The sequence below is a fragment of the Grus americana genome, chromosome 8 (assembly GCF_028858705.1).
Source record: "Grus americana isolate bGruAme1 chromosome 8, bGruAme1.mat, whole genome shotgun sequence".
NCBI classification, from domain to species: Eukaryota; Metazoa; Chordata; class Aves; order Gruiformes; family Gruidae; genus Grus; species Grus americana.
The window spans coordinates 20,456,147-20,477,951 of NC_072859.1; the positions used below are offsets into that span (position 1 = coordinate 20,456,147).

The 21,805-nt window shown below is 40.3% G+C and overlaps 1 protein-coding gene across 14 annotated transcripts in view; it reads left to right on the plus strand.

Annotated features, from left to right (window-relative positions):
* The first annotated feature begins 2,449 nt into the window (after positions 1-2,449).
* The window catches only part of TTLL7 (tubulin tyrosine ligase like 7), a 76,848-nt gene continuing 57,492 nt past the window's right edge, over positions 2,450-21,805 (plus strand). For 3 of the 14 annotated variants that reach the window (XM_054834012.1, XM_054834011.1, XM_054834021.1), the window contains exons 1-3: positions 2,456-2,715; positions 4,379-4,502; positions 10,453-10,654. The gene's annotated coding sequence lies outside the window, so the exon portion shown is untranslated. Of the gene's footprint in view, positions 2,716-3,010; positions 3,027-3,712; positions 3,733-4,378; positions 4,503-10,452; positions 10,655-21,805 lie in introns of those variants that run through there. The other 11 variants (XM_054834016.1, XM_054834013.1, XM_054834022.1 and 8 more) reach the window with 7 other exon arrangements.

The window sequence follows — 21,805 nt, forward strand, 5'->3', positions numbered from 1 at the left end:
GCCTCCCAGGAATGGAGATGAGAAAAAAGCATTTGCGCTGTCGGCCTCTGGTCTTTGCTGGGAGGCTGTATCATAGGTTGTGATTTCCCAGCTGTGACCAGCATCCCTGCGTACCAGCCCCCCTCTGGAAAGGGGAGGTGTTAGCTGCACCTTGGAAGCAGGGCTGTTAGAAGAAGCTTCCCTGGAGCAGAGCTGGGAGGGGGACACAGCCCTGGGGCCAGGCTCCAGGTTTCCCTGTGCTGTATAAAGCAACAGCTGGGCATGATCTCTCATAATAAACTCTCGTTTGTGATTTGCTGCTCCTCCCACTGTATAACATAATTCACTCAGACTTTGGGGCGTAGAGACCTGACTTAGGGTACAGAATGCAGACATAGAGCTAAAACAAAGCCGGCGGGACCTGCTGCAGGCCTGAAGCAAGCTTTGACCCAGAGATAACATGCAATGCATGTAAACCTTGTAAATGGTTTCATCTGCAGTCGATGGCAGCACTCCAAATGACAAACGGAAAGAAAATCAAACCTTTCCCTACAAGCATCCTGTAATGCAGCTTTCTCATGGCTGTGAGAAAAATAAAGAATGCTTACGTGGGGACAAGCTTAGATCCCATTGCCTCTGCTTTAGCATGGGATTTCTTTCACTAAAATTTAAACCTGTTCCTACAAACACTTACCTACACAAGCAAGCATGTGAATTTCCATGAGATTACATGTTTGTGGGCAGAAATTATACCTCTGCTTCTTTTTTTTGACAAGCCTAACAAAGGTTTGAGTGGTAAATAAATGATAATTTCTGTGTATCAGTAAAAACCACAATGTAAACTGTAATCAAACCCAATGAAAATACCATATCTGTAAAAAGTAAGAAATTCTCCAACTTCACAAGCTACAAATCCAAACCACACATGAGAAAACAGTCTGACATCTCCCTAGGACTCCCTAAAAGATTTTTTCCTGTGGTTTTCTGTCCTTAACAATCATTCTAGTATTTGCAAGAAGCCAACAATCTGTTCCTATTAAAATATCAGCTTACCTTGCAAGGTGTTAAAGTAGAACAAAAAAATATAATGCTACTCAAGTTGCAATTAAATTTTCAACCAACTTGCTTCACATCATTTAACATTGTCAACTTTCTCTGTTCCAGTTCTTTCTGCCCAAGAAAAAGAAAACTTTAAGCCTACTGAATATATTTATGTCTAATTACCTTAGAAAGGTAGTTGTAGAGATCCTCACAGAAGGCCTGTTTTAGCTAGGAAATTGTACAGAAAAGATTAGACTGAAATTGATTTTAAAGGTATGCAGTAGTGAGGAATGTGTGAGGTAAGAATGTAATAGTATGACTAAAGTAAGTTAATTAATTGAGAAAACAGAAAAACCCCGAAACATTAGCAACCAGAATAAGTCAATAAAAGATTACAGCTAGTTCCACAGCAAACATAAATCAGCCTAAATAATCCAGTGCCATGATGATTTCCACTGCTTGTGAATCTGGCTCCTAACCTTGATAAACAAAGAGGATACTACATAATCTACTGAGATAATGGATTAAATTTCAGTTGGGCTTTTATTTAATCTTTAAAAAAAAAAAAGATTTTTTTTGAAAGTGTTTTATTCTTTTGATAACGTTCTTTAAAATCTTCATTTGACAAATGTTTCTCCATTTTTTTAAATCTTTAATGCATTTATCTGATTAGGTCCCATGCCTTCTGCTCGGATGCAAAGCATTACACGAAAACGGCCCTTTCAGAGTGGCAAACAGCAGTTATGCACACAGGAGGAAAAACATCGGTTCTAAGACCGAAGGGGAAAAAACGGTTTGACAAGGCGCACAACTCGGCACAGACGCAGGGATTTCGCAGGGCACGGCAGGCCCCACCGAAGCGGCAGTCCGTCCGCAAAGAACCGCGGGCAGCTCCGGGGGCCGCACTCTCGCCGTGCCACCCGCCCGGCGCCACCGGCCGCCGAGTACCGGGGGCGCCCGGGGAGGCTCCCCGCACCTCACAGCGGTGTCCCCCCGGTGCTCCCGCAGCCCTCCCAGGCCAGGGGGGCAGTGCCCGATCCGCGCTGCCCCGGCCTGCGCCTCTCCCGGCTACGGCAGTCCTCCCCTCAGCCGGAGCCAAGCCCCGGGGTCCCCTCGCCCCGCGGCGGCCGGGAGGCGCGGCTCGGAGGGGCGGCAGGGAGGCGGCCGCGCCCGGCCCTGAGGGGAGCGCGTCCCGCGCCTCACGGCGGCCGCTCGCTGGCCCGGGCTGGTGAGACGCTGCCCGCGCGGTTGCTAGGTCCTCTGCTCGCGTCCTCGGGCCGGCAGGCAGCGCGGGCCGCTCCCACCGCGAGGAGGGGGGAGACCGGCGGCTCGGTGGGGCTGGGCCCGCCCCCGGCACCGCCTGCCCCGCTCCGCGGCCACCGCCCGCTTCTCCTCAGGCGCTGTCCTCGCACGTACCTGTGTGGGAGGGCTCGTCCTCCCCGCCCCGCCTGGTCGGCCACCGGCGGTGCCCCCTCGTGGGGAATGGTTTCTCCCGGCTCCCCGCCGTAACCTCCCGCTCCTCCTCCCGCTAGTGCCCGGCTCGGCAGGCGCCGGCTCGGATGCTGCCGCCCCGGAGAGCCCCGCCGTGCTGTCCGTGAGGTGCAGCACGCCCTGCCCGGCCTGGCCCCGCTGCACCCCCGCGCCGCCCGGGAGGGCCGGAGTTGCTCGGGGGCCTCCCGCCCCCCGCCCTGACAGGTAACAGTGAGGGAGCGGCGGGGCGCCCGCCCTCTCCGCCCGCACTTCGCCTCACCCGCCGCCCCTCGGCCCGCCGCCTCCCTGCGCCTGCGGGGGACAGGCTGCCGTCCGCGGGGGGCGCGGGGGCGCCGTCCCCGGGGAGAGGCGGCGGAGCGGCTGCCCACGGTGATTCAGCATCGCCGCCCGCGAAGGAGGGGCGGCGGGGAAGGGCAGCCCTGCCCAGCCTGGTGGCTGCGGGTGCCGGGGAGCGGGCAGGAGGTGCTGGGCAGCCCGGGGGTGCGGGTGTCTCCTCGATCCGTGGCGGAGCGGGGGTGCGTCGCCGGCTCGGGGCGATGCTCGGGGCGATACTCCGGGTTGGGAGCGCGGGGAAGGGCCGCCAGCCCCCGCTGCTTCTCGGGTGCCCGGCCCGAGGGCGTGCGGGCTGCGGAGAAGTGCTATCCGCAGAGCCCCCGGCCCCGCAGCCCTCACCTGGGGCGGCGGCGGGCCCCGGGCGCGGGCGGCGCGGAGCTGCGGCGCAGGTGCGGGCGGGACGGCGCGGTGCCGGGGGGCAGCGGCCCCTCGGGAAGTTTCCTGAAAGCAGCGGGCAGCCCTCGCGGCGAGAAGGGAGGATAACGGCGTGCGTGTCGCAGTGTGAGGAGTAAGGAACAAGGAGGCGTTTCAGGATTAACGATATTAATTTTTTCTTACTCCTATTCCCCCCGAATTTTGCATGCAAAGTCCATCATCTGTGCAGGTCGTATCGCACGCACGGCCCGGTCTCTTCGGAGCCAGTTAAGGTTAAAATGGGATCGTCTGTTGGCAGTGTACCCAGTGGAGGCTAAAATGTAGAACAAGTTAAATCTCCGGAGATGCAAGTCAAATATCTTCCTGTGCTTTCTGCGCTTAGTTGAAAGTCCATAATCTGCGGGATCTTTTTGAATTTCTGCTGTTGAATCTACACATAATTGCAAGCAAAAGGGAAAAGCAATTGCTGTTGGAATTTGAACGTACTGCTGAACTCTCTGAAACTGACTTAAGGTCTCAGTATTGATCACTTTTGTGCCTTTCTTATGTATTTGCAGTTTGAGTACCAAAATTAGACATTATTCCTTCTTAAAAAAAACCCCTAAACCAACCAAGCACCCCCACCCCCTTCAGTATACTTTTCTGCCTAAATACATGAATTTTATGTACCAGGGTGTTAGTACCTATTTAAATAATACTCGGAGAAATCCTGCTGGTTGTTTTCACAATTGAAAGACTAGAAGCATTTTTCTGTGTAGGAATTGGTTGTCCTGCAAATTCTAGAGTATCTCAAAATATGCAGTGACTTGGCATCAATAGAAGCTTTTGCCCGTTTTAAGTACTAGGATGTAGTTTTTAATAGAAATAGGATATATGGCAATGCTACTTGGAACAAAAAATGACAGAAGCAGTTATTATGCCACGGGGGTTCCTACATGGTGAGGAAATATAATGTCTACACTGACATATGGAAGTATTATTTTTGAAGCCAAATTCTCTGAAGATGTTACAAAGGTTCAGAAAATCACATGAGCTATTTCATACAGAATATGGAATTTCTTTCATGAGGAAACTGTGTTTTTACCTGTAGGTATCAGCAGTATTATGCATGAAAGTATAGAACAATGGTTGTCTTATTTATTTATTTACTTATTTTTAGAAAAACACCCCCTTTCTATATTTCTGATGGTTTGGATACATTCCACATACTTCTGAAGGGATCTGCTCACCAATTTGGAAGTGTCAGAAGAGGCCAGGAGATCAAGCCTGTCAGCAGTTATTAGGTAATTATTCCAGTAATCTAGCAATCATTTTAGTAATCTGAGGCTCAGGTTTGCAATCAAATAAGGGTTTGTTCCTATCGTTTTCCAAAGCTGACAGTGTTAAATTGACAGCGTAGATTAAGTTGAGGACAAGTCTGAGGAACTAGGAGATGAATTGGTCAATAAGCAGTTAGATGCTAAACCATCTTGCAATTTTTTGTATAGTTAGGATTTTTTCTAAGATCTTGTTATACTTTATGTTGATAATGGAAGCCATAAATATATTGGTGAAGGTGAAATGTGGCAGGCTAATGCTGACTTCCGAATGTGCTTGCTCTGAATCGTCAGCATCAAGAAAGACTGAAATATGATTTCTTGATTTGAATCTCCATCTGTGAATATTTATTATAAGTTTTAAAAATCTCTGTAGGATACATATGGCAAATGAGTCATTTCTTGAACTTCGACATTTTCTAATGTTCTGGGTTTTTTTTCTTTTGTCTTCCCTATGTCTTAATGTTGTATTAAGGAGTATTTTTGCATTTAATAGATACTTGCAGATGTCTCATATGAATTGAGAACGCATTATTAAGTATGGAAATCCTTAGGAAACCAAGAAAATTGAAATGAAATCTTAAAGTCTGAAATAGAGAAATTGCTAATATTGCTCAAGCTACCTTGCATCTACTTTTATAAAGCTTCTCTCTTGTCTTAAAAAAATGAGCATGACAACGTGTTGCAAGATAATTTTTTGATATGTGTGTCACTAAAGTTTTTTGGGCTTTGTGCTATGATTTTAGCAGTGTAAAGACAGCTTATTGAAATCAGCAATGCTTATATCTCATATCTGTAAGTTTCTGCAAACCTTCAGAAAATTTTGAATGTTGTTAGTACCTTGAAGTGTATGACTTTTGGCCAATTCTAAATCATAAAGACACTGAATTGTATTGATACACTTTGTATCAGTCCCTGAAGAAAAAGATGAATGCTTGTCAGTCTTCTACTTTTTTTGATGAGGTATTTCCATCATCCAGAGTTAACACAGTGACTCTATAATGATCTGAGGGGGGAGGGAATAGTAGTATTTTCCTAGAAGGAGGCTAGAGTCTGTACGAAGATAGCGGGAATGGATTTTATTTGGAAAGATGTGCACAAACTATCAAAGTTAAGAAAATTCATTGCAAGTACCACAGCATACATTTTGGAGGATATTAGCTGAACTTTGGTTTTCCCTTGTGAACTTTGGAATATTTAGCCTCAGATTTGCTTTTATTTTCTACAAACCTAGGAAGTTAATTGGGGTCATTTGACTTCCAGCAGAAGGATTCAAATGGCCCTTATTAAGCTCGAGGAAGCTCTTTAGAGCTCCATTAATGCTTACCGAAAACCCTGCCAGAATGGTACTTTGCAGCTACTCCTTTTGCAGACATTGCAAGCTTCCTTTAAAGTTTACTGGAACCAGTGAGGCTTTTTAACATTAAATATTTAAAATACTAATGTATTTTAAATTTATAATGGCATTTGTTGATGTTTGCTACACTGATGGTTAAGAGTATCAGCTGTACTTGAGAATGGATATGGAGAAGAAACATTGTGACATACCCAATAGGTTCAAAGGCTGTCTGCTTCAGTATTAGAGCAAATCTTCCTGTTCCACAGTAGCATCCCTCTTGGAGCCAGAAGCTCTTTCAGACCAGGAGGTTCCATAGTGCCTCGGTCTATTGGATCCTCTTCTGGTGGATAAGGAACCTACAGATTCTGTAGGCATTACAGTCTTTGCTTTTTGCTTCTTCCCAATGTTTTTTCTTGCCTTCTCTCTTAAATGTTCATACAGCGGTACAAAATAGTTTTAAAATGGCACCACATTCATTTATACTCATTTATCGACATGTTTTCTCTTGTCTTGAATTCCATAGACCAGGAAACAAGCTCTAACGTAATAGAATAAATTTTGGGGTTTATGTTTTAAAGGACTGAAAAAAGCTGGCATAATGGTTCTTGCCTTCAGTATCAGTTTTAATCTGAATATAGATCTCCAAAATGAAGACTAATGTATATAGTGGTAATATTTCCCTTACAAATGTTAAAAACATAAGTTGAAATAATTAAAAATATTTTTAAATATAGTTATTCATTTACAAAATGTCTTTGCTTCAAAGGCAATATTTAACAATATGATCCCATGTTTTTTTGATCAGCATTCATCTCTGGGGACACCGAAACAGTGCTGCTTTATGGAGAGCCCAAATTAACAATAATAATGAAAGAAATACAAAAGAAAACAATATTCTGATTTAGTACTCCCTTTTTACTTTCCTTTCTGTGGCATAAGTGGCATGCCAATTCCCACTTATGCTTGTATTTGGTTTTGGAAGGATTCCAGATTGAAGTCTAATATGCACTACTGCTCAAATGCACCTTAGATGGCTACATTACTGATAATTGATAGAAAAACTAACTGTCTAAAATGATGGAAGTGCTTTACACTTCATTTCAGAAGCCCCTTCTGGCCAGCAGTAGTAACAGATTACCAACACTTGCTCTTAAGAAGAAAGAAAGAAAGACTAAATCCACTTTTTATGTATAATAAATGCTACAGAAAGATTTGAGTGGGGTGTGGGCTTCACAGTTAGACAAAGCGATGTGTTGACGAGTTTATTTTCATCCTTGCTTAGTAGCAAAATGCTAAATATATTCTTCTTTGGTTACATTAAAGTATGTTTCCTTCCAACTTTGTCCTTGAGTTGACATGTGTTTGTTTTATTTTTAGCACTTGAAAACCAGCGCAGTAATATCCCTATAGGGTGCAGTGGAAGCATTGGAGTATAGCGTGAGAAAATGAAATCAGATGCTTAATATTGAATTAATGCAGGTGAAGAGGCAAAGATCTAGATACTGTTTATGAACACACAAAAAAAGAGTGGACTGACAGGGCAAAAGATTAGGAGTTTTGATGGAGAAATTGATCTTATCTGCTTGCTCAGAATGGACTTTTCTTGAAAAATATAGAATAGAGCTAAGTGATGGAAGTCTGCATTCTCTTTGCTTTTGTGGGTGGTTGTAATGTGTTTAGTGTTCATTGAACATGAAATTTCTATGAATTTGTTATATTGTTTTAGCCTTCCAAGCTTATCTTGGCAGGGTGGGGGGTGGGAGAAATGTGCTAAAACCCTTTGTATGAATTATTGATAGGAGAGATCTGAAAGATGTGCAATTTATTCACCCAGGAAAACCCACTCTCTTTATGACATTTTATATCATGTGGCTTTTTAGAGGGATATAATATTATATCCTAACTTTTTATCTTTATGTCAACCTGAAGTCTTTGAAAGACTGTAAATTACTAGTGAGCATTAACAATTAGGCATTAATTTGAATAAAATATTTTTAACTTAAAAATGAACAAGAGTGATGTGAGAACATGACTTTGGTACATTTTGTACCATTTTAAAAATGGAAGCATTTACTGAAAATAATGTTTCTGAGGATGGAGAGGATATATTCAGTAAGTAAAATAAAGTGTTACTGCATGATGAGGTAGGAATCAGTGCTGTTTTGGACTGTTGCAAGATCTTTAGTAGAGTTGGGAATCTTTACTGACCCAGAGCAGCATCCACAAATGCAGAAATAGAAGAAAAGTAAGGGAACAATACAGAGTTAGATTTGAAATTCTGGACACCAGTTGAGAAATGATGCAGTTAACGACCCAAAGCAGTCGTTTAAAAAAGCCTATATTTTACTTTCCTCTGTTGCCTCTAGGTACTAAGAGAAAATGAAAGAACATTGTGGCCTTTCTGCCAAAAGCAGCACAAATACATGGAATACAAACACATATAGAAAGCAAGTCTTTGATATTTTCTAAGAAAATGAAATAAAATTTGTGAGAAATGAAAATAAAAAAAATATATTCTTGTGAATGGATGTTTGGGAATGTCTGATGCAGATAGTCAGCACACCATTTAGGGTCATTGATAAAGAAGAAATACCTCTCAGTCAGTCGTGGGACATGCACGCATAATGCTGTTCCAGCTGTTTGAGGATAATAGATTCATGGTCCAGTTGAGGCTGACTCTCTGCAACAGCTGGATGTGAGAAAATTGGAACCAAGACAGTATGAGGAGCCACGGGGAAAAGTTGTCTGTGGGAAGAGACTCCAGGAGAGCTGTCCAAGTTTCACTCCCAATTCTGTGCTTCCACAGGAAATTGTGTCAGTTGGTTGCTCTGAGTTACCTCCTATAATTTCCCACTGTTTCAAAGTCCTTGAATTCATCTCTTCTTCAATTTTGGAAGATGTACCTGTCTAATCATGGCACAAGCAGAGGCCTTAATCCTTGGTGGTTTTTTTTTTTTTCTTCCTTGTTTGTTTGGTCATTTTTGTTTATTTTAAATAGAGCAAGATTTTCATGCTGACCAGCTTGGATGGGATTCATCTCACCAATGTTTATACATCTACAATCTGGATACCTACAGCTGCCTATGCTGTCTATATATGGGCTGGCTGTGAAGGCAGCCCAGAGAAACCAGCTCAAAATCTACGTTGTAGGGGTCTACATTTATACAGATGAATCCACTCTTATGTCTTTATATTTGAGGAATAAATGTGCTTGCAGTGTCGTCTGTGGGATTTCATTGTAGTGTTTTTCCCTACAGATTTGTGTGAAAGGGAGAACTATACTTCTTACAAACTGGGGAAAACGGCAACAAACTGTGGTAGAGCTATTGAATTCTCAGAGCCTTATTTCTTTGTACTTATGGTGGAAATACGCACATCTGTTTGATTTTCTATTTCACTTGAATGTGCAAGCAAGTGAGACATTCTCTGTGGCTCAGAGAGAACGTCTACTCTTACAATTTGTAAACTAAGAGGGTAGGAAGTAAGAGGAAATGTCTTTTATGTATATTGTAGCCTTTGCATGTTTGGCTCCCAGCTTCGTTATACCTGTATATGATTCCAGAAGGATGGCACTACAGCAAGTAGGACTACAAACTCTTTATGTGAATATATCCTTCTCCATCTCACTAGAATCTGGCTCTCCACAAGACTTTGTAGGACGGGTGTGACAGTAGTGGTGCAGTTGGTCTTGTCCGGCACGTGCAATGGGCCTGAGTGCTGTAAAACTGACACGAGAATGGAGTGCAGTTGATTTCTCCAGAGTCTGTGGGGTTGATTGTTTGTTTTGGGTTTTTTGTGCTTTTTTTTTTCTTGTGAGGAGAAATAACCCATTTGAACAAAAGAATTTTCCAAACCTTTTATTTTCGGACAGCCTCTGTGATCCACAGTCCACCCTTACTAAAAGGTACTGAGCTGTCAGATCAGACCAATATTTTCATAATGAAAAAGAAAAATAATATGACAAAGAAATGTCATCTTGTGAAGTGATGTCAGAAAACAATTTTTCATTGATATAAATTGACATTGTAAAAGGAAACCTCCAAATTTAAGAAATGTGAATGGTTTCAGAATACTACAGAAAGAGTTATCCCAGGAAACAAAGTAATGCTTCTGTTTCCATCACTCCACTTAAGATTTCATTTAGTTTAAAAATTGCTCTATAAGGTTCTAATCCTGGCCTCAGTGAAAACAAATAGGTTTGATTTCAAAACCTGAATGTCATTGGTCCAAGACTGGAAGAGATTCATAACCGTTTTTCTTATAGCAAATTATGAACTATTAATATTCTTTAGCTTACTTCTCTGCTACTATTTTATGTTATTGTGGTCTTGACCTCCTAATTCTACATTTGGAGAAATCATTGTTCTGGTTACAGTACCTCATGTCTCTGGTATAACTCCTTCCCAGTCACTGAGTCATTTTCTGGTTTTAGATTTTACTTCTCTTTAGCTTATTGTTATGACTAAATCCTACTGACTTTCTTCCCACAGCTCTTGTCACGCTCTAAGTAAAGTTGGAAATAATGCATTCTTTTCTTATAACATGTATCATGCCTTTCTCTTTTCACCCAAAACACAGGGAGAACATACCTAGAAAGGGTTAAGAAAGAGATCTAAAAAGTGCTTAGGGATAGGCTAAATGGGAAGGAGCTGCTGCTGCAGCACGTCTTTCCCTGGTGTACCAGTGCTGCCTGAAACTGTATCAGCTATCAATTATTGATAGAAAAATCTGTTTCCAGAGGGCTGACTCTTCAGACAGTTTCAGCAATGCAACACTAACGGTAAGTGATTTCATTTTGCTACTTCTACTGCAGAATTATTTTAAATCTGTTTCCCTATCAGTGGGAGGTCCTAGTATGACTGTTTATTCTGCAATATGTAATCTTGTCAGTTAAATCCATGATAAATAAACATTTTGCACTCTTATCAGTAATTTATATGCAGAAGAATTTGGTATATCATCTTGCCACATGCTGCTGCTAAGTTTTTTTCGGTTCCCCCCCCCCCCCCCCCCCGCCTTGCTCTCTATTGCAGACTGTGTTAATTGAAATACATTACCTTCAGTTTGAAAGCTTATGCGTTCTGTGCATCACACATATTTTGGAATGAGTTATTTTTCCAGGATTTCTGCTCTTTTCTCCATTTTTGTACACTTTCTCATCCATCCTTAAGCTCACAGTTTATCTTTCCTTATAGTAGAGAACTAGATTCAGGAGCATCTTCTGGATACAGTAAATCTTGATCCATTAACTAGACAAAAGATGCCTCTGGAGAGCAGCATGAAGTTTTTTTCTGTGGCAATATATCTATTTATCACCTGCACAGTAATCCCTGTTTCTGAACCTGTGCATCCTCCATGAGCTATGAAATATGAAGCACTGCCTCTAGACAGCCAAGCAGTTCTGAAAGTGATACCTGAAGCTTGTAATCTTTGTCAAGAAAGAGAGAAATTCAGAGACAACTCAGTTGTTTTTAGCTGTAATCTCTGTTGTGATGAAGGTTTGATTTAAATGGACTGTAGTTTTGACCTGGATGAGACATGGGTTGGTCTTGTTACCAAAGGAGTCTGTGTCTTAATTATATTCCTGAATTGTGCCACCAGCAGAGCTGTTCTGGAATTGAAACACTATGATATAAAGTCCTCAAAAGTCAGTAGAAATGTCTATATTTACTTCACTGGGTTACAGACAAGATCCTGTTACATATGGCTTATCTCATTTACACTATAGACGTGAGACAAATTTTGTACTTTATGTACATTTCTTCCAAATGATGGAACTTGGAAATTTCATGGGGAAAAGCTCTTTCTTCCTTCAAGCAATCAAAGGAGCGTAAAAAATTGGGAAGAAATTTCATATTTGTGAAATAATATTTGGAGTCCTGGATTAATAACCAACTATGAATCTCAGCTTATTCTCCATTTCTTTCTGTTTGGATTATCAGTGTTCTCCTTCATTCTCATTTGTACTAACACTTTGCATTAAAACGCACTGAAAGTTTTATTCCTCTGGTTAATAGGTGTGTTGTAACTTTTCCATAGCTTTGTATATTTGTAAATGCATTTGGTGCATTTCTTTTTTCCTTATCTGTGGTTATCAGGTAAATATAATACTCCCTGGCTACAAAAAATTCTTCTATAGCATGAAGAGTGTGATATGTCTGAGAGAGTAAGAAGGACAAAACAATAAACATTGTAATTTTCAGCCTTAGATAAAATGATGATTAAAAAAAAGAGTGTGTGGATCACTTCAGTCATGTTCTATTTTGGGTGGTGGTGGTGTCTATTAATATAACATAATAAGAAATTAATGTTTTTGTTTCTTTTGAATATTTGAAAACAAGTTAACTTTGCAGCCAGCATGTATTTGACTGTAAGTTTATGCTTTTCTGCTTAATTGAGAATGCACCGTTAAAAAATATAAGATTAAAGCAATGAAAAATAAAATCGAGCCCTGCTAAAAGAATTGAACGTCCCACTGCTCTAGCCTCTGCCTGAGGACTTTTATTTCAGTACATTTCTCAAGCGTAGCTCTTAACCAACATGCGATGACTTTTTTAAAACAAAACAAAAAAACAACAAACCCAAACACACACTCTGGAGCCAATAGTTTTTAAGTGTTTCTTTTTGGGAGTTGACCAAGATGGATGAGGACAGGACTAACTGTGATATTGTTCCAAACTTGGAACTGTGCTGCTGCTGCTGTGATTAAAGTCATGAAGGCAAATAGGCATGCTTAGGGTAGTTATCTCCCCAGATTTTGGAGTTATTTTAAACTACATTAAAAGCTACGATGCCGTTGTCAGTATGGTCTCTGTAGCTCAGAGGCAATGTGTGACTACTCAGTAAATAAACTGTTCAATACTACAAGGTTACATCAGTAATGCCGTAGTTATCATTCAGAAGGTACATTATTCTCATCCTATGAGTTCAAGCATATCCTGGAAAATTACTTTTTGGTAGGCTATTCGCATGCTTTGTTCTTTTAAGCAAAAATTAAAGCTAGTGTGTATAAAGTCTGATGGACTTCATTTTTCTTTCTTGTTTTGGGTATTCATAGTATTCAATTTAGGGTCAATATTTAAGGCATGCAGTTTTTCTAGGCTTTCTGACAACATGCTGTATTTCTCTACAGGTGAGCAGTATATACACAAAATGTTCCTATAGTAGGATACTGGAGTCTCATCTCGTTACTGATGAAGATAGTGACTCTATTTAGATCCCCTACAACGGATAAAAACAGCGTGACACAGAGGGTTTGGAGCCAATCCAATCTCTTAAAGGAATTTTTATAAATTGGGTCAATTCCAGTTAGAGAAGTTTTTGAGGACTTGTATCCTTTTGAAACTACTGATTTTCTCCTGTTTTCATTTGCAAAAATATTTTCAAATCAGTGGTATTCCATTGAGCCCCAAATACTAAGCTGTGAGGATGAAAGCATGTTTTTGCTGAAGAGTTTTGTAGCTGCTGGAGTTTCTGGCTGGCTTTATCAGCTGTTTGTAAAATATTATTAGCACTGAGTGTTGGTTGCAGTATTCTTAGTGATACTGTAGGCCAACTGTCAATATTTCTGACTATCATTTATTCTTCACAGAGTAGAAGTATATGGCACAGTCATTAACATATTAGAGGTCTGCCAACCCTCATACAAGCATATGAATATTCCCAGTAGAGCTGAGCAAATTGATCCATAGCTGGAAGTGTCAGTATAATGTGATAAACAATTTTGTGATCATGTAAGAGCAGCTTTCTTTCATGGTCAAGATGACTTTGAGTAGACGTTTCTTGTGAGTGCACTTGGTAGCTTATTCAAGGCCTGATTTTTTTTTTAACGTTTGCACATCAGGTGCTGAAACTGCAGGCTAATGTCTGCCAATTTATATTTCAGGCTGCTGTGGGAGCATCATCCTTGTTGCTAAACTAGAAAGCATTGTTATGTGGCAGCATGTGAATCAGGATGATGTAATCCTCAGAGTTGTTGTGGCCCATGTAAGATGACCGCAGTCCATCTCTAGAGATGCTGAAATAGATCTATGAATTGTAGGTCTGTAAAATATAAAATGGGGCAGACTTCATGTGGGGCTAAGGTGTGGCTCTTGCAATACACAGAGGTCTGTAGAAATGATTTTAATTATATTTATGTTTTTGTATCCCTGAACTTGAGGCTGTTTTCACACCAAGCCAATGCTACCAACTTGAAGCAAGGGAGGGAGAATTTGATGTGTGAGGAGGAACCTTCCAAAGATATCGTTTTTCTTTTTTTTTTTTTTTTTTCTTCCCCAAGATCCTTAGTAAATCTCTCCCCAAGGGCTATTTATAATACAACGAATCATTGCAAATGTATCAGCTTCATGAAAGGATTAGTGCTTTTTCTGTTAGATTACGACAACTATGCTGATGTATGTAAAGTGTTAAATTGTCCGATCTTATAGATCCCTAAGATCTCTAACTCTTGCTAGAGAAAAAAATCTTTTGAGAAGTGAATGATAGAAAAAGAAAGGAATAGTTTAATTCCAGCAGTGATTAGTGTATGGTACGTACAATTTAAACCACCCTGTGATACAAGTTGGTGTATGTTGACAGGCTGTCATGAAGAGCATGGATGGTGCTCTGCAAATTGAAAAGCAGAGCAGAAATGTTGCCAGAGGTACCACAACTCAATTTCTCTCCTAACTCTTGTTTACTTTTTTCCTACCAAAACCACACTGTTAGTGTCAGACTTCTATATTAATATTACAAATTATCATTATTGCTCATTATCATCTCTGTTTCGCTCATTAGCGGCCATGGCTGTCTCACCACAAAGAGCATTGGCCCTTAGTGTGTGGCAGTCTGACAGTCAGCATGGCTTCCTGCACTCGTTGTCCCCAAGACAAATGAAACAAGGGTCCTTCAGCTGTTTGTTTTAAAGGGAATGCTCCATTTGAGGTGACAGGGGTCCAGCCCTCCAACAGGCAATAGGTATCAGGCCACTCAGCTGTCACTTGCAGAGCTGGAGTGGCCAATGTACTCTAATATAGCGTACGTTTCTAGGCTGAAAATGCCTAGATCACTCCAATGCTGTTTTAAATGAAGGTGGAATGATTGTTGGTGTTGCTGAGGTAGGTAGTTACAATAGAGATGGGTTTCCATTCAGCAGAGTTCAGTGGAACATACTGTGATCAGGGACTAGGAATACTTTGTGTTCTAGAGTTGGTGATATGCTGTCCTGTTGACAGATTTATGGTGGTATCAACACTTACTGCCCTGGTGAACAGTAGTACGAGACCTATGCGTTGTCTATACTTTTTGCTGACAGAGTAAGAACGTTAAAGCTGATATTTTTTTCGCAGCAAGTGGTGCAGATATATATTTTCTGAAATTAAGATTTTACTGTATAAAAACATGGTTTTGCTTTGGTTTGTTGGGATATTTTGCCAATATTTTTCCTTGCTATTATGAATGCTAAATTATGTTTATTAAAGTTCCCTGCATTTTATGTATGTTGTTGTTTTGCAAGTCATACGGCTTCTTTTCACTTGCCTTGTCAATATATTTCCTGTGTTTTACCGAACAAGAAAAAGGTTCAAGCATTTTCCCTTTTATTGTAATCTTCTAATTGTGTTGCTTGCTTTGATGTCCCTCTTTTTCAATATTGAGAACACAAATGTGAAACTCTATATTTTGCTAGCAGTCTGAAATATGTTATCACATTAAAAAGGGCTTTTGAAGGGTGAGAATGAGCCAACGCATAGTCACAGTGTGTACTGTGCTATGAAAGACAGTTTGGAGGTCATTTTTTAAAGAGAAAATCAATCTTCAGCTTTGAAAGCTTTGAAATTGATTTAAATTTGGCCAAGGATGTGAAGGTTCCTTTTGGAAAATGGATGAATGGGAGAGCAAAAAGAAGCAATATCGCTTCAAGACAACACTAAAAAGAAAAAAATTGCTTCTGTGCCCAATTCTGATCTCTAAATTGTGAGTATGAAGTGATTAATTCCTGTGAAACACTTACATTGTTACACTTCCACCGTCTTAACAGCTTCTAATAAATTTCCCATTTTCTGAGTCAGGGATATATACTTATCATTTCATCGACCTTCTGTAATAATAAAAAATGAAAAAACCCAACCCAAAGCTGTGAAGTCCAAAGTCAGGAAAAACTGAAAGAAAATCTCCCATGAATTGAGACTGCAAAGCTCCTGAGGCTCTGTGCTGGCACACGTGGCTGAGCCTCGGAGCTGCCACTGAAGGGTCATCTTCTGACCAGACTCCAACTGTTTAAGATAACACACTTTATATTCTCCAGCAAAAGATGCAGGTTCACAACTGTGATGCAGACTGTTTTGCACTGTGTTTTGAAGGTAGACTGGAAGGATCAGGACATTTTATGCTTTCAGTATTACTACACAGGCATTGTAAAATTATGTTTATGATATAAGCTATGCTGAAGAAGGCTAAGGGACTTTACTGATTGGGGTCTCAAATGGGAAAGGGCAGTCGTAAGGTTAAACTCACACTAAAGTAACTGTAACTGATGGATTCAGAGGTAGAGTGCTGTTACCATAACTCGGTTTGGTCGTTTTGGTGGTTCAGAGAAATTTTGGAAGTTTTAGAAATGCTGGCCGTTTTGATAAACTACTTAAGAGAATTGTTTTACAGAACTGCATGATTCAAAAAGGTTTTGTGTAAATCATGCTGTTTGTATTCTTGTGTAGCTTGTAGCTGTCCATTTAGCAAATCAAACACCCGAGAACTCTGTACGTTCACTTTATCTGAAAGAGCTGCTGAATAAACATCTCATCTCATTTGATGGTGAGAGCAAGGGTGTTGCAATTAATAGATTTCCTTTGACTTCAGAATATTTTGAACCAAGCCCTAATGTGTATGCATTTTTAAGCCAGCACAGATAGCCTTGTAAAAACAAGCTTATCACATTGACACATTGAGCCTCAAAATGAGGAATGCTTTTTGCATCCATAATTTCTCTGTAGGAGTGAGAACTTGCCACCAAATTGTTCCTTTAGCATGTTACATTTAGCATGGCTATGCTTGGTTGTAGCAGGAACACTTCAACATACATTTTGTCAAGACACATATTTTAAAAAGTTGTGAAAAGTTATGAGGCTTTTAATTCTGCAGTTTAATTACTGCAAATTGTTATGACCTTGCTATTTGAGGGTGGTGGTGAAGGCGACCTCTATTATAATGAAGAAAATCTCTGTTATAATTTCTGTTAATGTCTTAATCTCCTTTTGAATCTGCATTTTATAGCTTAGTTATAGATCAACAGTAGATTATAGTTTTGTATAACTGTAATAAACAGCAGACTGCTCGCTACGGTGTATCCAGACTTTCACACCCTAAGATCTAAGGGAGGAAAAACTTAATTATTTAGATCAGACTGAAAAAACCAGAACTCAGATCTTTGCTAGGTCAATGCTCTGAAGACTATTTTCACTTCTTTCTTTTTCATGTTTCTGTGAAATTTTTATTTTAATTTTCCAGCTAATTGGGGAGCGGGGATTGCAACGCTGTGATCTTGTCCTTCTATCCCTATGGTCATCTGCCAGGTTTTGTAACTTTATCCTCAGTGTGTCTCCATTTCAGAGTGAAAGCTCCTTCTGTCAGGGGCTTTGTGGATTTCTTTCCAGCTACTGTGCATTTCCAGACACTTCTGACAGCACTGAGTAAATTGCACTAATGGGCTCAGAGGAAAGCAGTCTGCTAGTTTTAAAATGTATTCTAAAATATTCCCCTGTTGGTGAGTGATTACTTGTCTGTACAGAAAGAATGCAGGAAATTAAAAAAAACCTGACAATGCAGTTTTTGCAGCATTTGTGAAGTTAAGCACATGCATAGCCCACAGAGCTTTTCAAACTGGTCACCAGTAGTGTCACAATGGCTAGAAGGAAAGAAGAGGTTCAAAATAAAAACAGTGCGTTGAGTGATACAGTGTTGTCTCTGCTTTGGAACATGGAGTAATTTGATAATAAATGATTCTACCATTCTTAATGCTTAAATCTAATAGATTAAATCTATTTTAAGCATGCATATGCAATCTAGTGTCTTTTTGTTAGGCTACACAGTAGTGGCTTCATTGTTACTCTTATGATCCAAGTTAGCTTGAAGAATCTCATTGACGTGAGTGTTCTTTTGAATAGATTCTCAAGTTGCACTGCTTTAAGTTTGAACTTGACTCCCCCTTCTCTATTTTGATCTGATTAATTCAACCTTTTTCTGGGATGCTTACTCTTTGGGGAAAAAAAACGGTCTGATGACATACAATTCCTATCTGGAGATTAAAAATAGCCATTTCAGCTCCACACTGCATCAGGATGTAAAGTGAAAAATCACGAAAGGCAGAGGTCACTTGTGAGCAGTGTGGAGCAAATAACTTAGGAAATGAGAGGGATTTGTTCAAAAATACTTCTATATAATCTAGACCAGAAGAATATTTTTCAGGCAATTTACTAACTTCTTATGATACACTTAATTTCTATAACAGCAAAAATACTCTTTAATTTTCTACAACATATTACACCTTGTTGTCAGGGAAACATGGATCATTCCACTAATTATGAAACCACTTCTTCCCACTGTCCCCTGCTCTTCACCCAGGCACCCTCGTACCTTGCTCAGACTGTTCCCTTAGGTGGACTCAAGCATCTGCTTTGGTCCATCTGTGTGCAACACTTCCCTCTCCAGCAAAAGTACCCTACCTCTGCTGTCCCTGGAGGTAAAAAGCTCCTTTTCTTTTTCTTTTTTTTTTCTTTGCCTTTTTTTCTTCTGTCTCTTTCTAAGACAGGATTGTGTGCAGCGTATCTCTGTTGCTGCCTCTCTCACACCTTTGCCAGGCAACAGTAAAGATAACATCTCTTCTTTTTCTTTTTTTTTTCTTTTTTCCCATGGAACACTTTTATTCAAAGTACTTGTTAGAATAAGAATGTGCTAACCTGAGGAAGATGCATGTATTTCTTCTTCACAAGTCTTTCTCCATGAAGAAACTCTGCCGTATAGAAGTCAAAAAGAGGGAAGACGTGTGGGGGCTCGTGGCTGCCAGGGCCTGTGGCATTGCAGTGTCGTCTCTCGGTGCTCTGTCAGTGTGCACCGCTCTCCTTCCAGCTCCCCCCGCCCTCAGCAACAGCCCTTCGTTTATTGCTCTGGGACGTATTCCCATCTCTCCCAAGTGACCCATTCCCCCAGTTAGAGAACTGCTCATCTAATGTGTAGTCTGAGGAACAGTTGCAGTTTACTTGGGAGGACTGCAGCTTCCTCAGTAGCCTGGTCTTATGTTTTCTTGCTGCAGAATTGGAACTTCTCGTGGTGCTGCACTGGGGACATAGAAAGCATGGAGGTCTAAGCAGGAGCAAGTCTACTGCTCCCATGGCTTAGCCTACCACTCAGAGCTAGTGCTCTGTGTAACGTATTCCCCCAGATGAGATGCTGTACCTCTCATCTGTCACTTGACATGGTGGGAAGAAACGCTGAGACTGCCCAATGTTGTTGGACCTGTATTTGCCCTTTGGAAAGGAGGTGGTTCCAGTAAGAACAAAGGAAAGGACTGCATCCTATGTAAGATGTTTTGGAAAACTAACTCTAATTTAGAGCTGCTGGTGTTTTGGTATTTGGTGAAATGCCTGTTTGGGGATGGCGACTTAAGAGAAGTGAAGCAGTTGTAAAAGAGTTTTTAATTATTATATACAAGCTTAAGGCAGAATACAGTTCAACTCTATTTGTATAGGACAGTGCTTGTGAAAAGTCAAAATCCTAGAGTATGTATGCATACAGAGTTCAGTAATGATGCCTTTTGTCTTTGAAGAATTCAGTTTAAATCAGGATTTGACAAATAGACTGCATGTGTCTTTGTAACAAGATTTGACATCATTAGAGGAGTGCATGCTTCAGCTGTGATGATGAAAATTTTCTCATCCATAATCTTGTCAAGAAAAGAGTTACTTCAGTGATCAATATTGCAGAGATTTTTGTGAGAGTTAGTCTAATTACTCTGTTCTCCATATGGCCACAGTGCTAATTGTCCATAGAATACTCTAAAGGTGACTGTAAATCTTTACCATCAACTCATGTATGTGTACTAAAAAGTTGCCTGGTTGAAAGTCATGAACCTCGAGTGTTTGGCACTTTCTATTTAAACCCTAAAGACTACTCTTCTCAAAAGAGTAGAATAGTTTCTATATATAGAAAAAACAGTAATTCAACAATGTAGCGCAGTTTGGAGCTTTATGGTCCGCCTTCAGAATAAAATGTCTTATAGTATCTTTGGGCAGACTTTCTGTGATTGTAAGCTGAATGAAAGCTCTATGAGCTGCTTGGTTTTTATTACCATATCATAGCTTGTAAATCATGCTGTATTAGTAAGGGCTGGTGTTTCTCACAGGGAAATATTAGTAGTCTTGACATTCTTCCAAATTTGTTAAATTTATTTAGGCATTGCAGTGGAGGAGCAACTGCTAGGCATTTGAGTATGTGCATACAAGTCCTTAATTGGCTAACAGATGTACCTCAGTATTATTCCCAGGAACTAGACATGTCTTGTGCTCCGCTGGTATTCTTAGCTTGAGAAACAGATAACATGCAATAGTCAGTGAGTCATTGTGCCCAGTGCTGCTTTGCCTTCACAGTGGTTTGGAGGAAGATGAATGCTTTGCTTTTCCCACCTCTGTGTCTAGTTTTAGGAGGCCAGCAGGCAGGAAGACTTTCAGGCCACCTTCTCAGATGATGGAATCTAAAACATTAAAACTTCGAAGTGACCTGTCAGTTTTAGTTGAATTTGGGAGGATTTGCTTAGCAAGTTCTGGTTCAGCAAAGTTTGTTGCAAGTAGGTGTGGCTGAGAGTTACTACTGTGCTGAAGAGCATGGTATCTGTGCATCTCCTGTTCTTTCTGGATAAATACACAGGGTCATGTTTTAGTGTTAATTTGTGGCACTCCACTAAATGGACAGGGGGGAGATTTGGTTGTCTTATTACAAAGCAGAATTTGGCCCCCAGTACATTGATGACAGTCATAAAAGAACCGTAATGTGTTATTCTTATCCTTTTGTGTTAACGGATGTTAAGTGTAAATTTCTGTCTTGAAAGGAAATAAGATCTTGCATGAAGGTATCTGCTTTTATATTTTCTTGCCAAGAGGGTGACTCGTCTAGCATATAATAGTATCTCTCTCTGTTTGACCTGTGTGTACACACACATGCAAATAAAAAAATGAGGATTTATAAGTAATGTTTTGGTAACTTTGCTAAACCAAATATGTTTCACATCATAAGTCATGGCTGAATTTGACTTTACTGTAATTTTCTGCTATTTATAGCAGAAGAAATTCCTCGTGCTCCATATAAAGCTATTTAAAATAAGTTTTGCAATCATTACAAGTGGCAATATAAACTAATCTAAAGCTAGTGTAAGGAACTTTAGCCACACAAATAATTACAGAAAAGAAATGAAAGCATTTGAAAATCAATGACTTATATTGTATATGTTTTGAACACTCGTAAATTTGTTTGAGGCAGCCTGCCAAAGACAGCATTTGTTTTTTTGCAGACTTTGTTAACACAGTGCTGCATGCCTGAAGCTGTGTAGCAGTGTGTTTAGCAGTGTGTTTAGAAGTGTTTTATTCCTAACGTTTTTCCCTAATATTTTAGTCCATTGTTCTTATGTGCTTAAGTTGGACTTAAAAAACTATGTAATATGTGGGGGTTTCACATGTGGTAGCATATTCATAGAGGAAAAAAATTGGAACTTTCCATCCATGTAGACATGAAAAATAGCATTTTATGCAAATAATTATTCATTTTAGAAACTGACAATTTAGATACGTGCCAACCCAAAGTGTCTTTAAAAGCATGTCCGCGGTGTCGTGAAGTGATCATGAAACAGCAGCCATGTGTTACCAAGTGATTATTGGGCAATTGCTTTAAAAACTGTTGAAAAATAAAA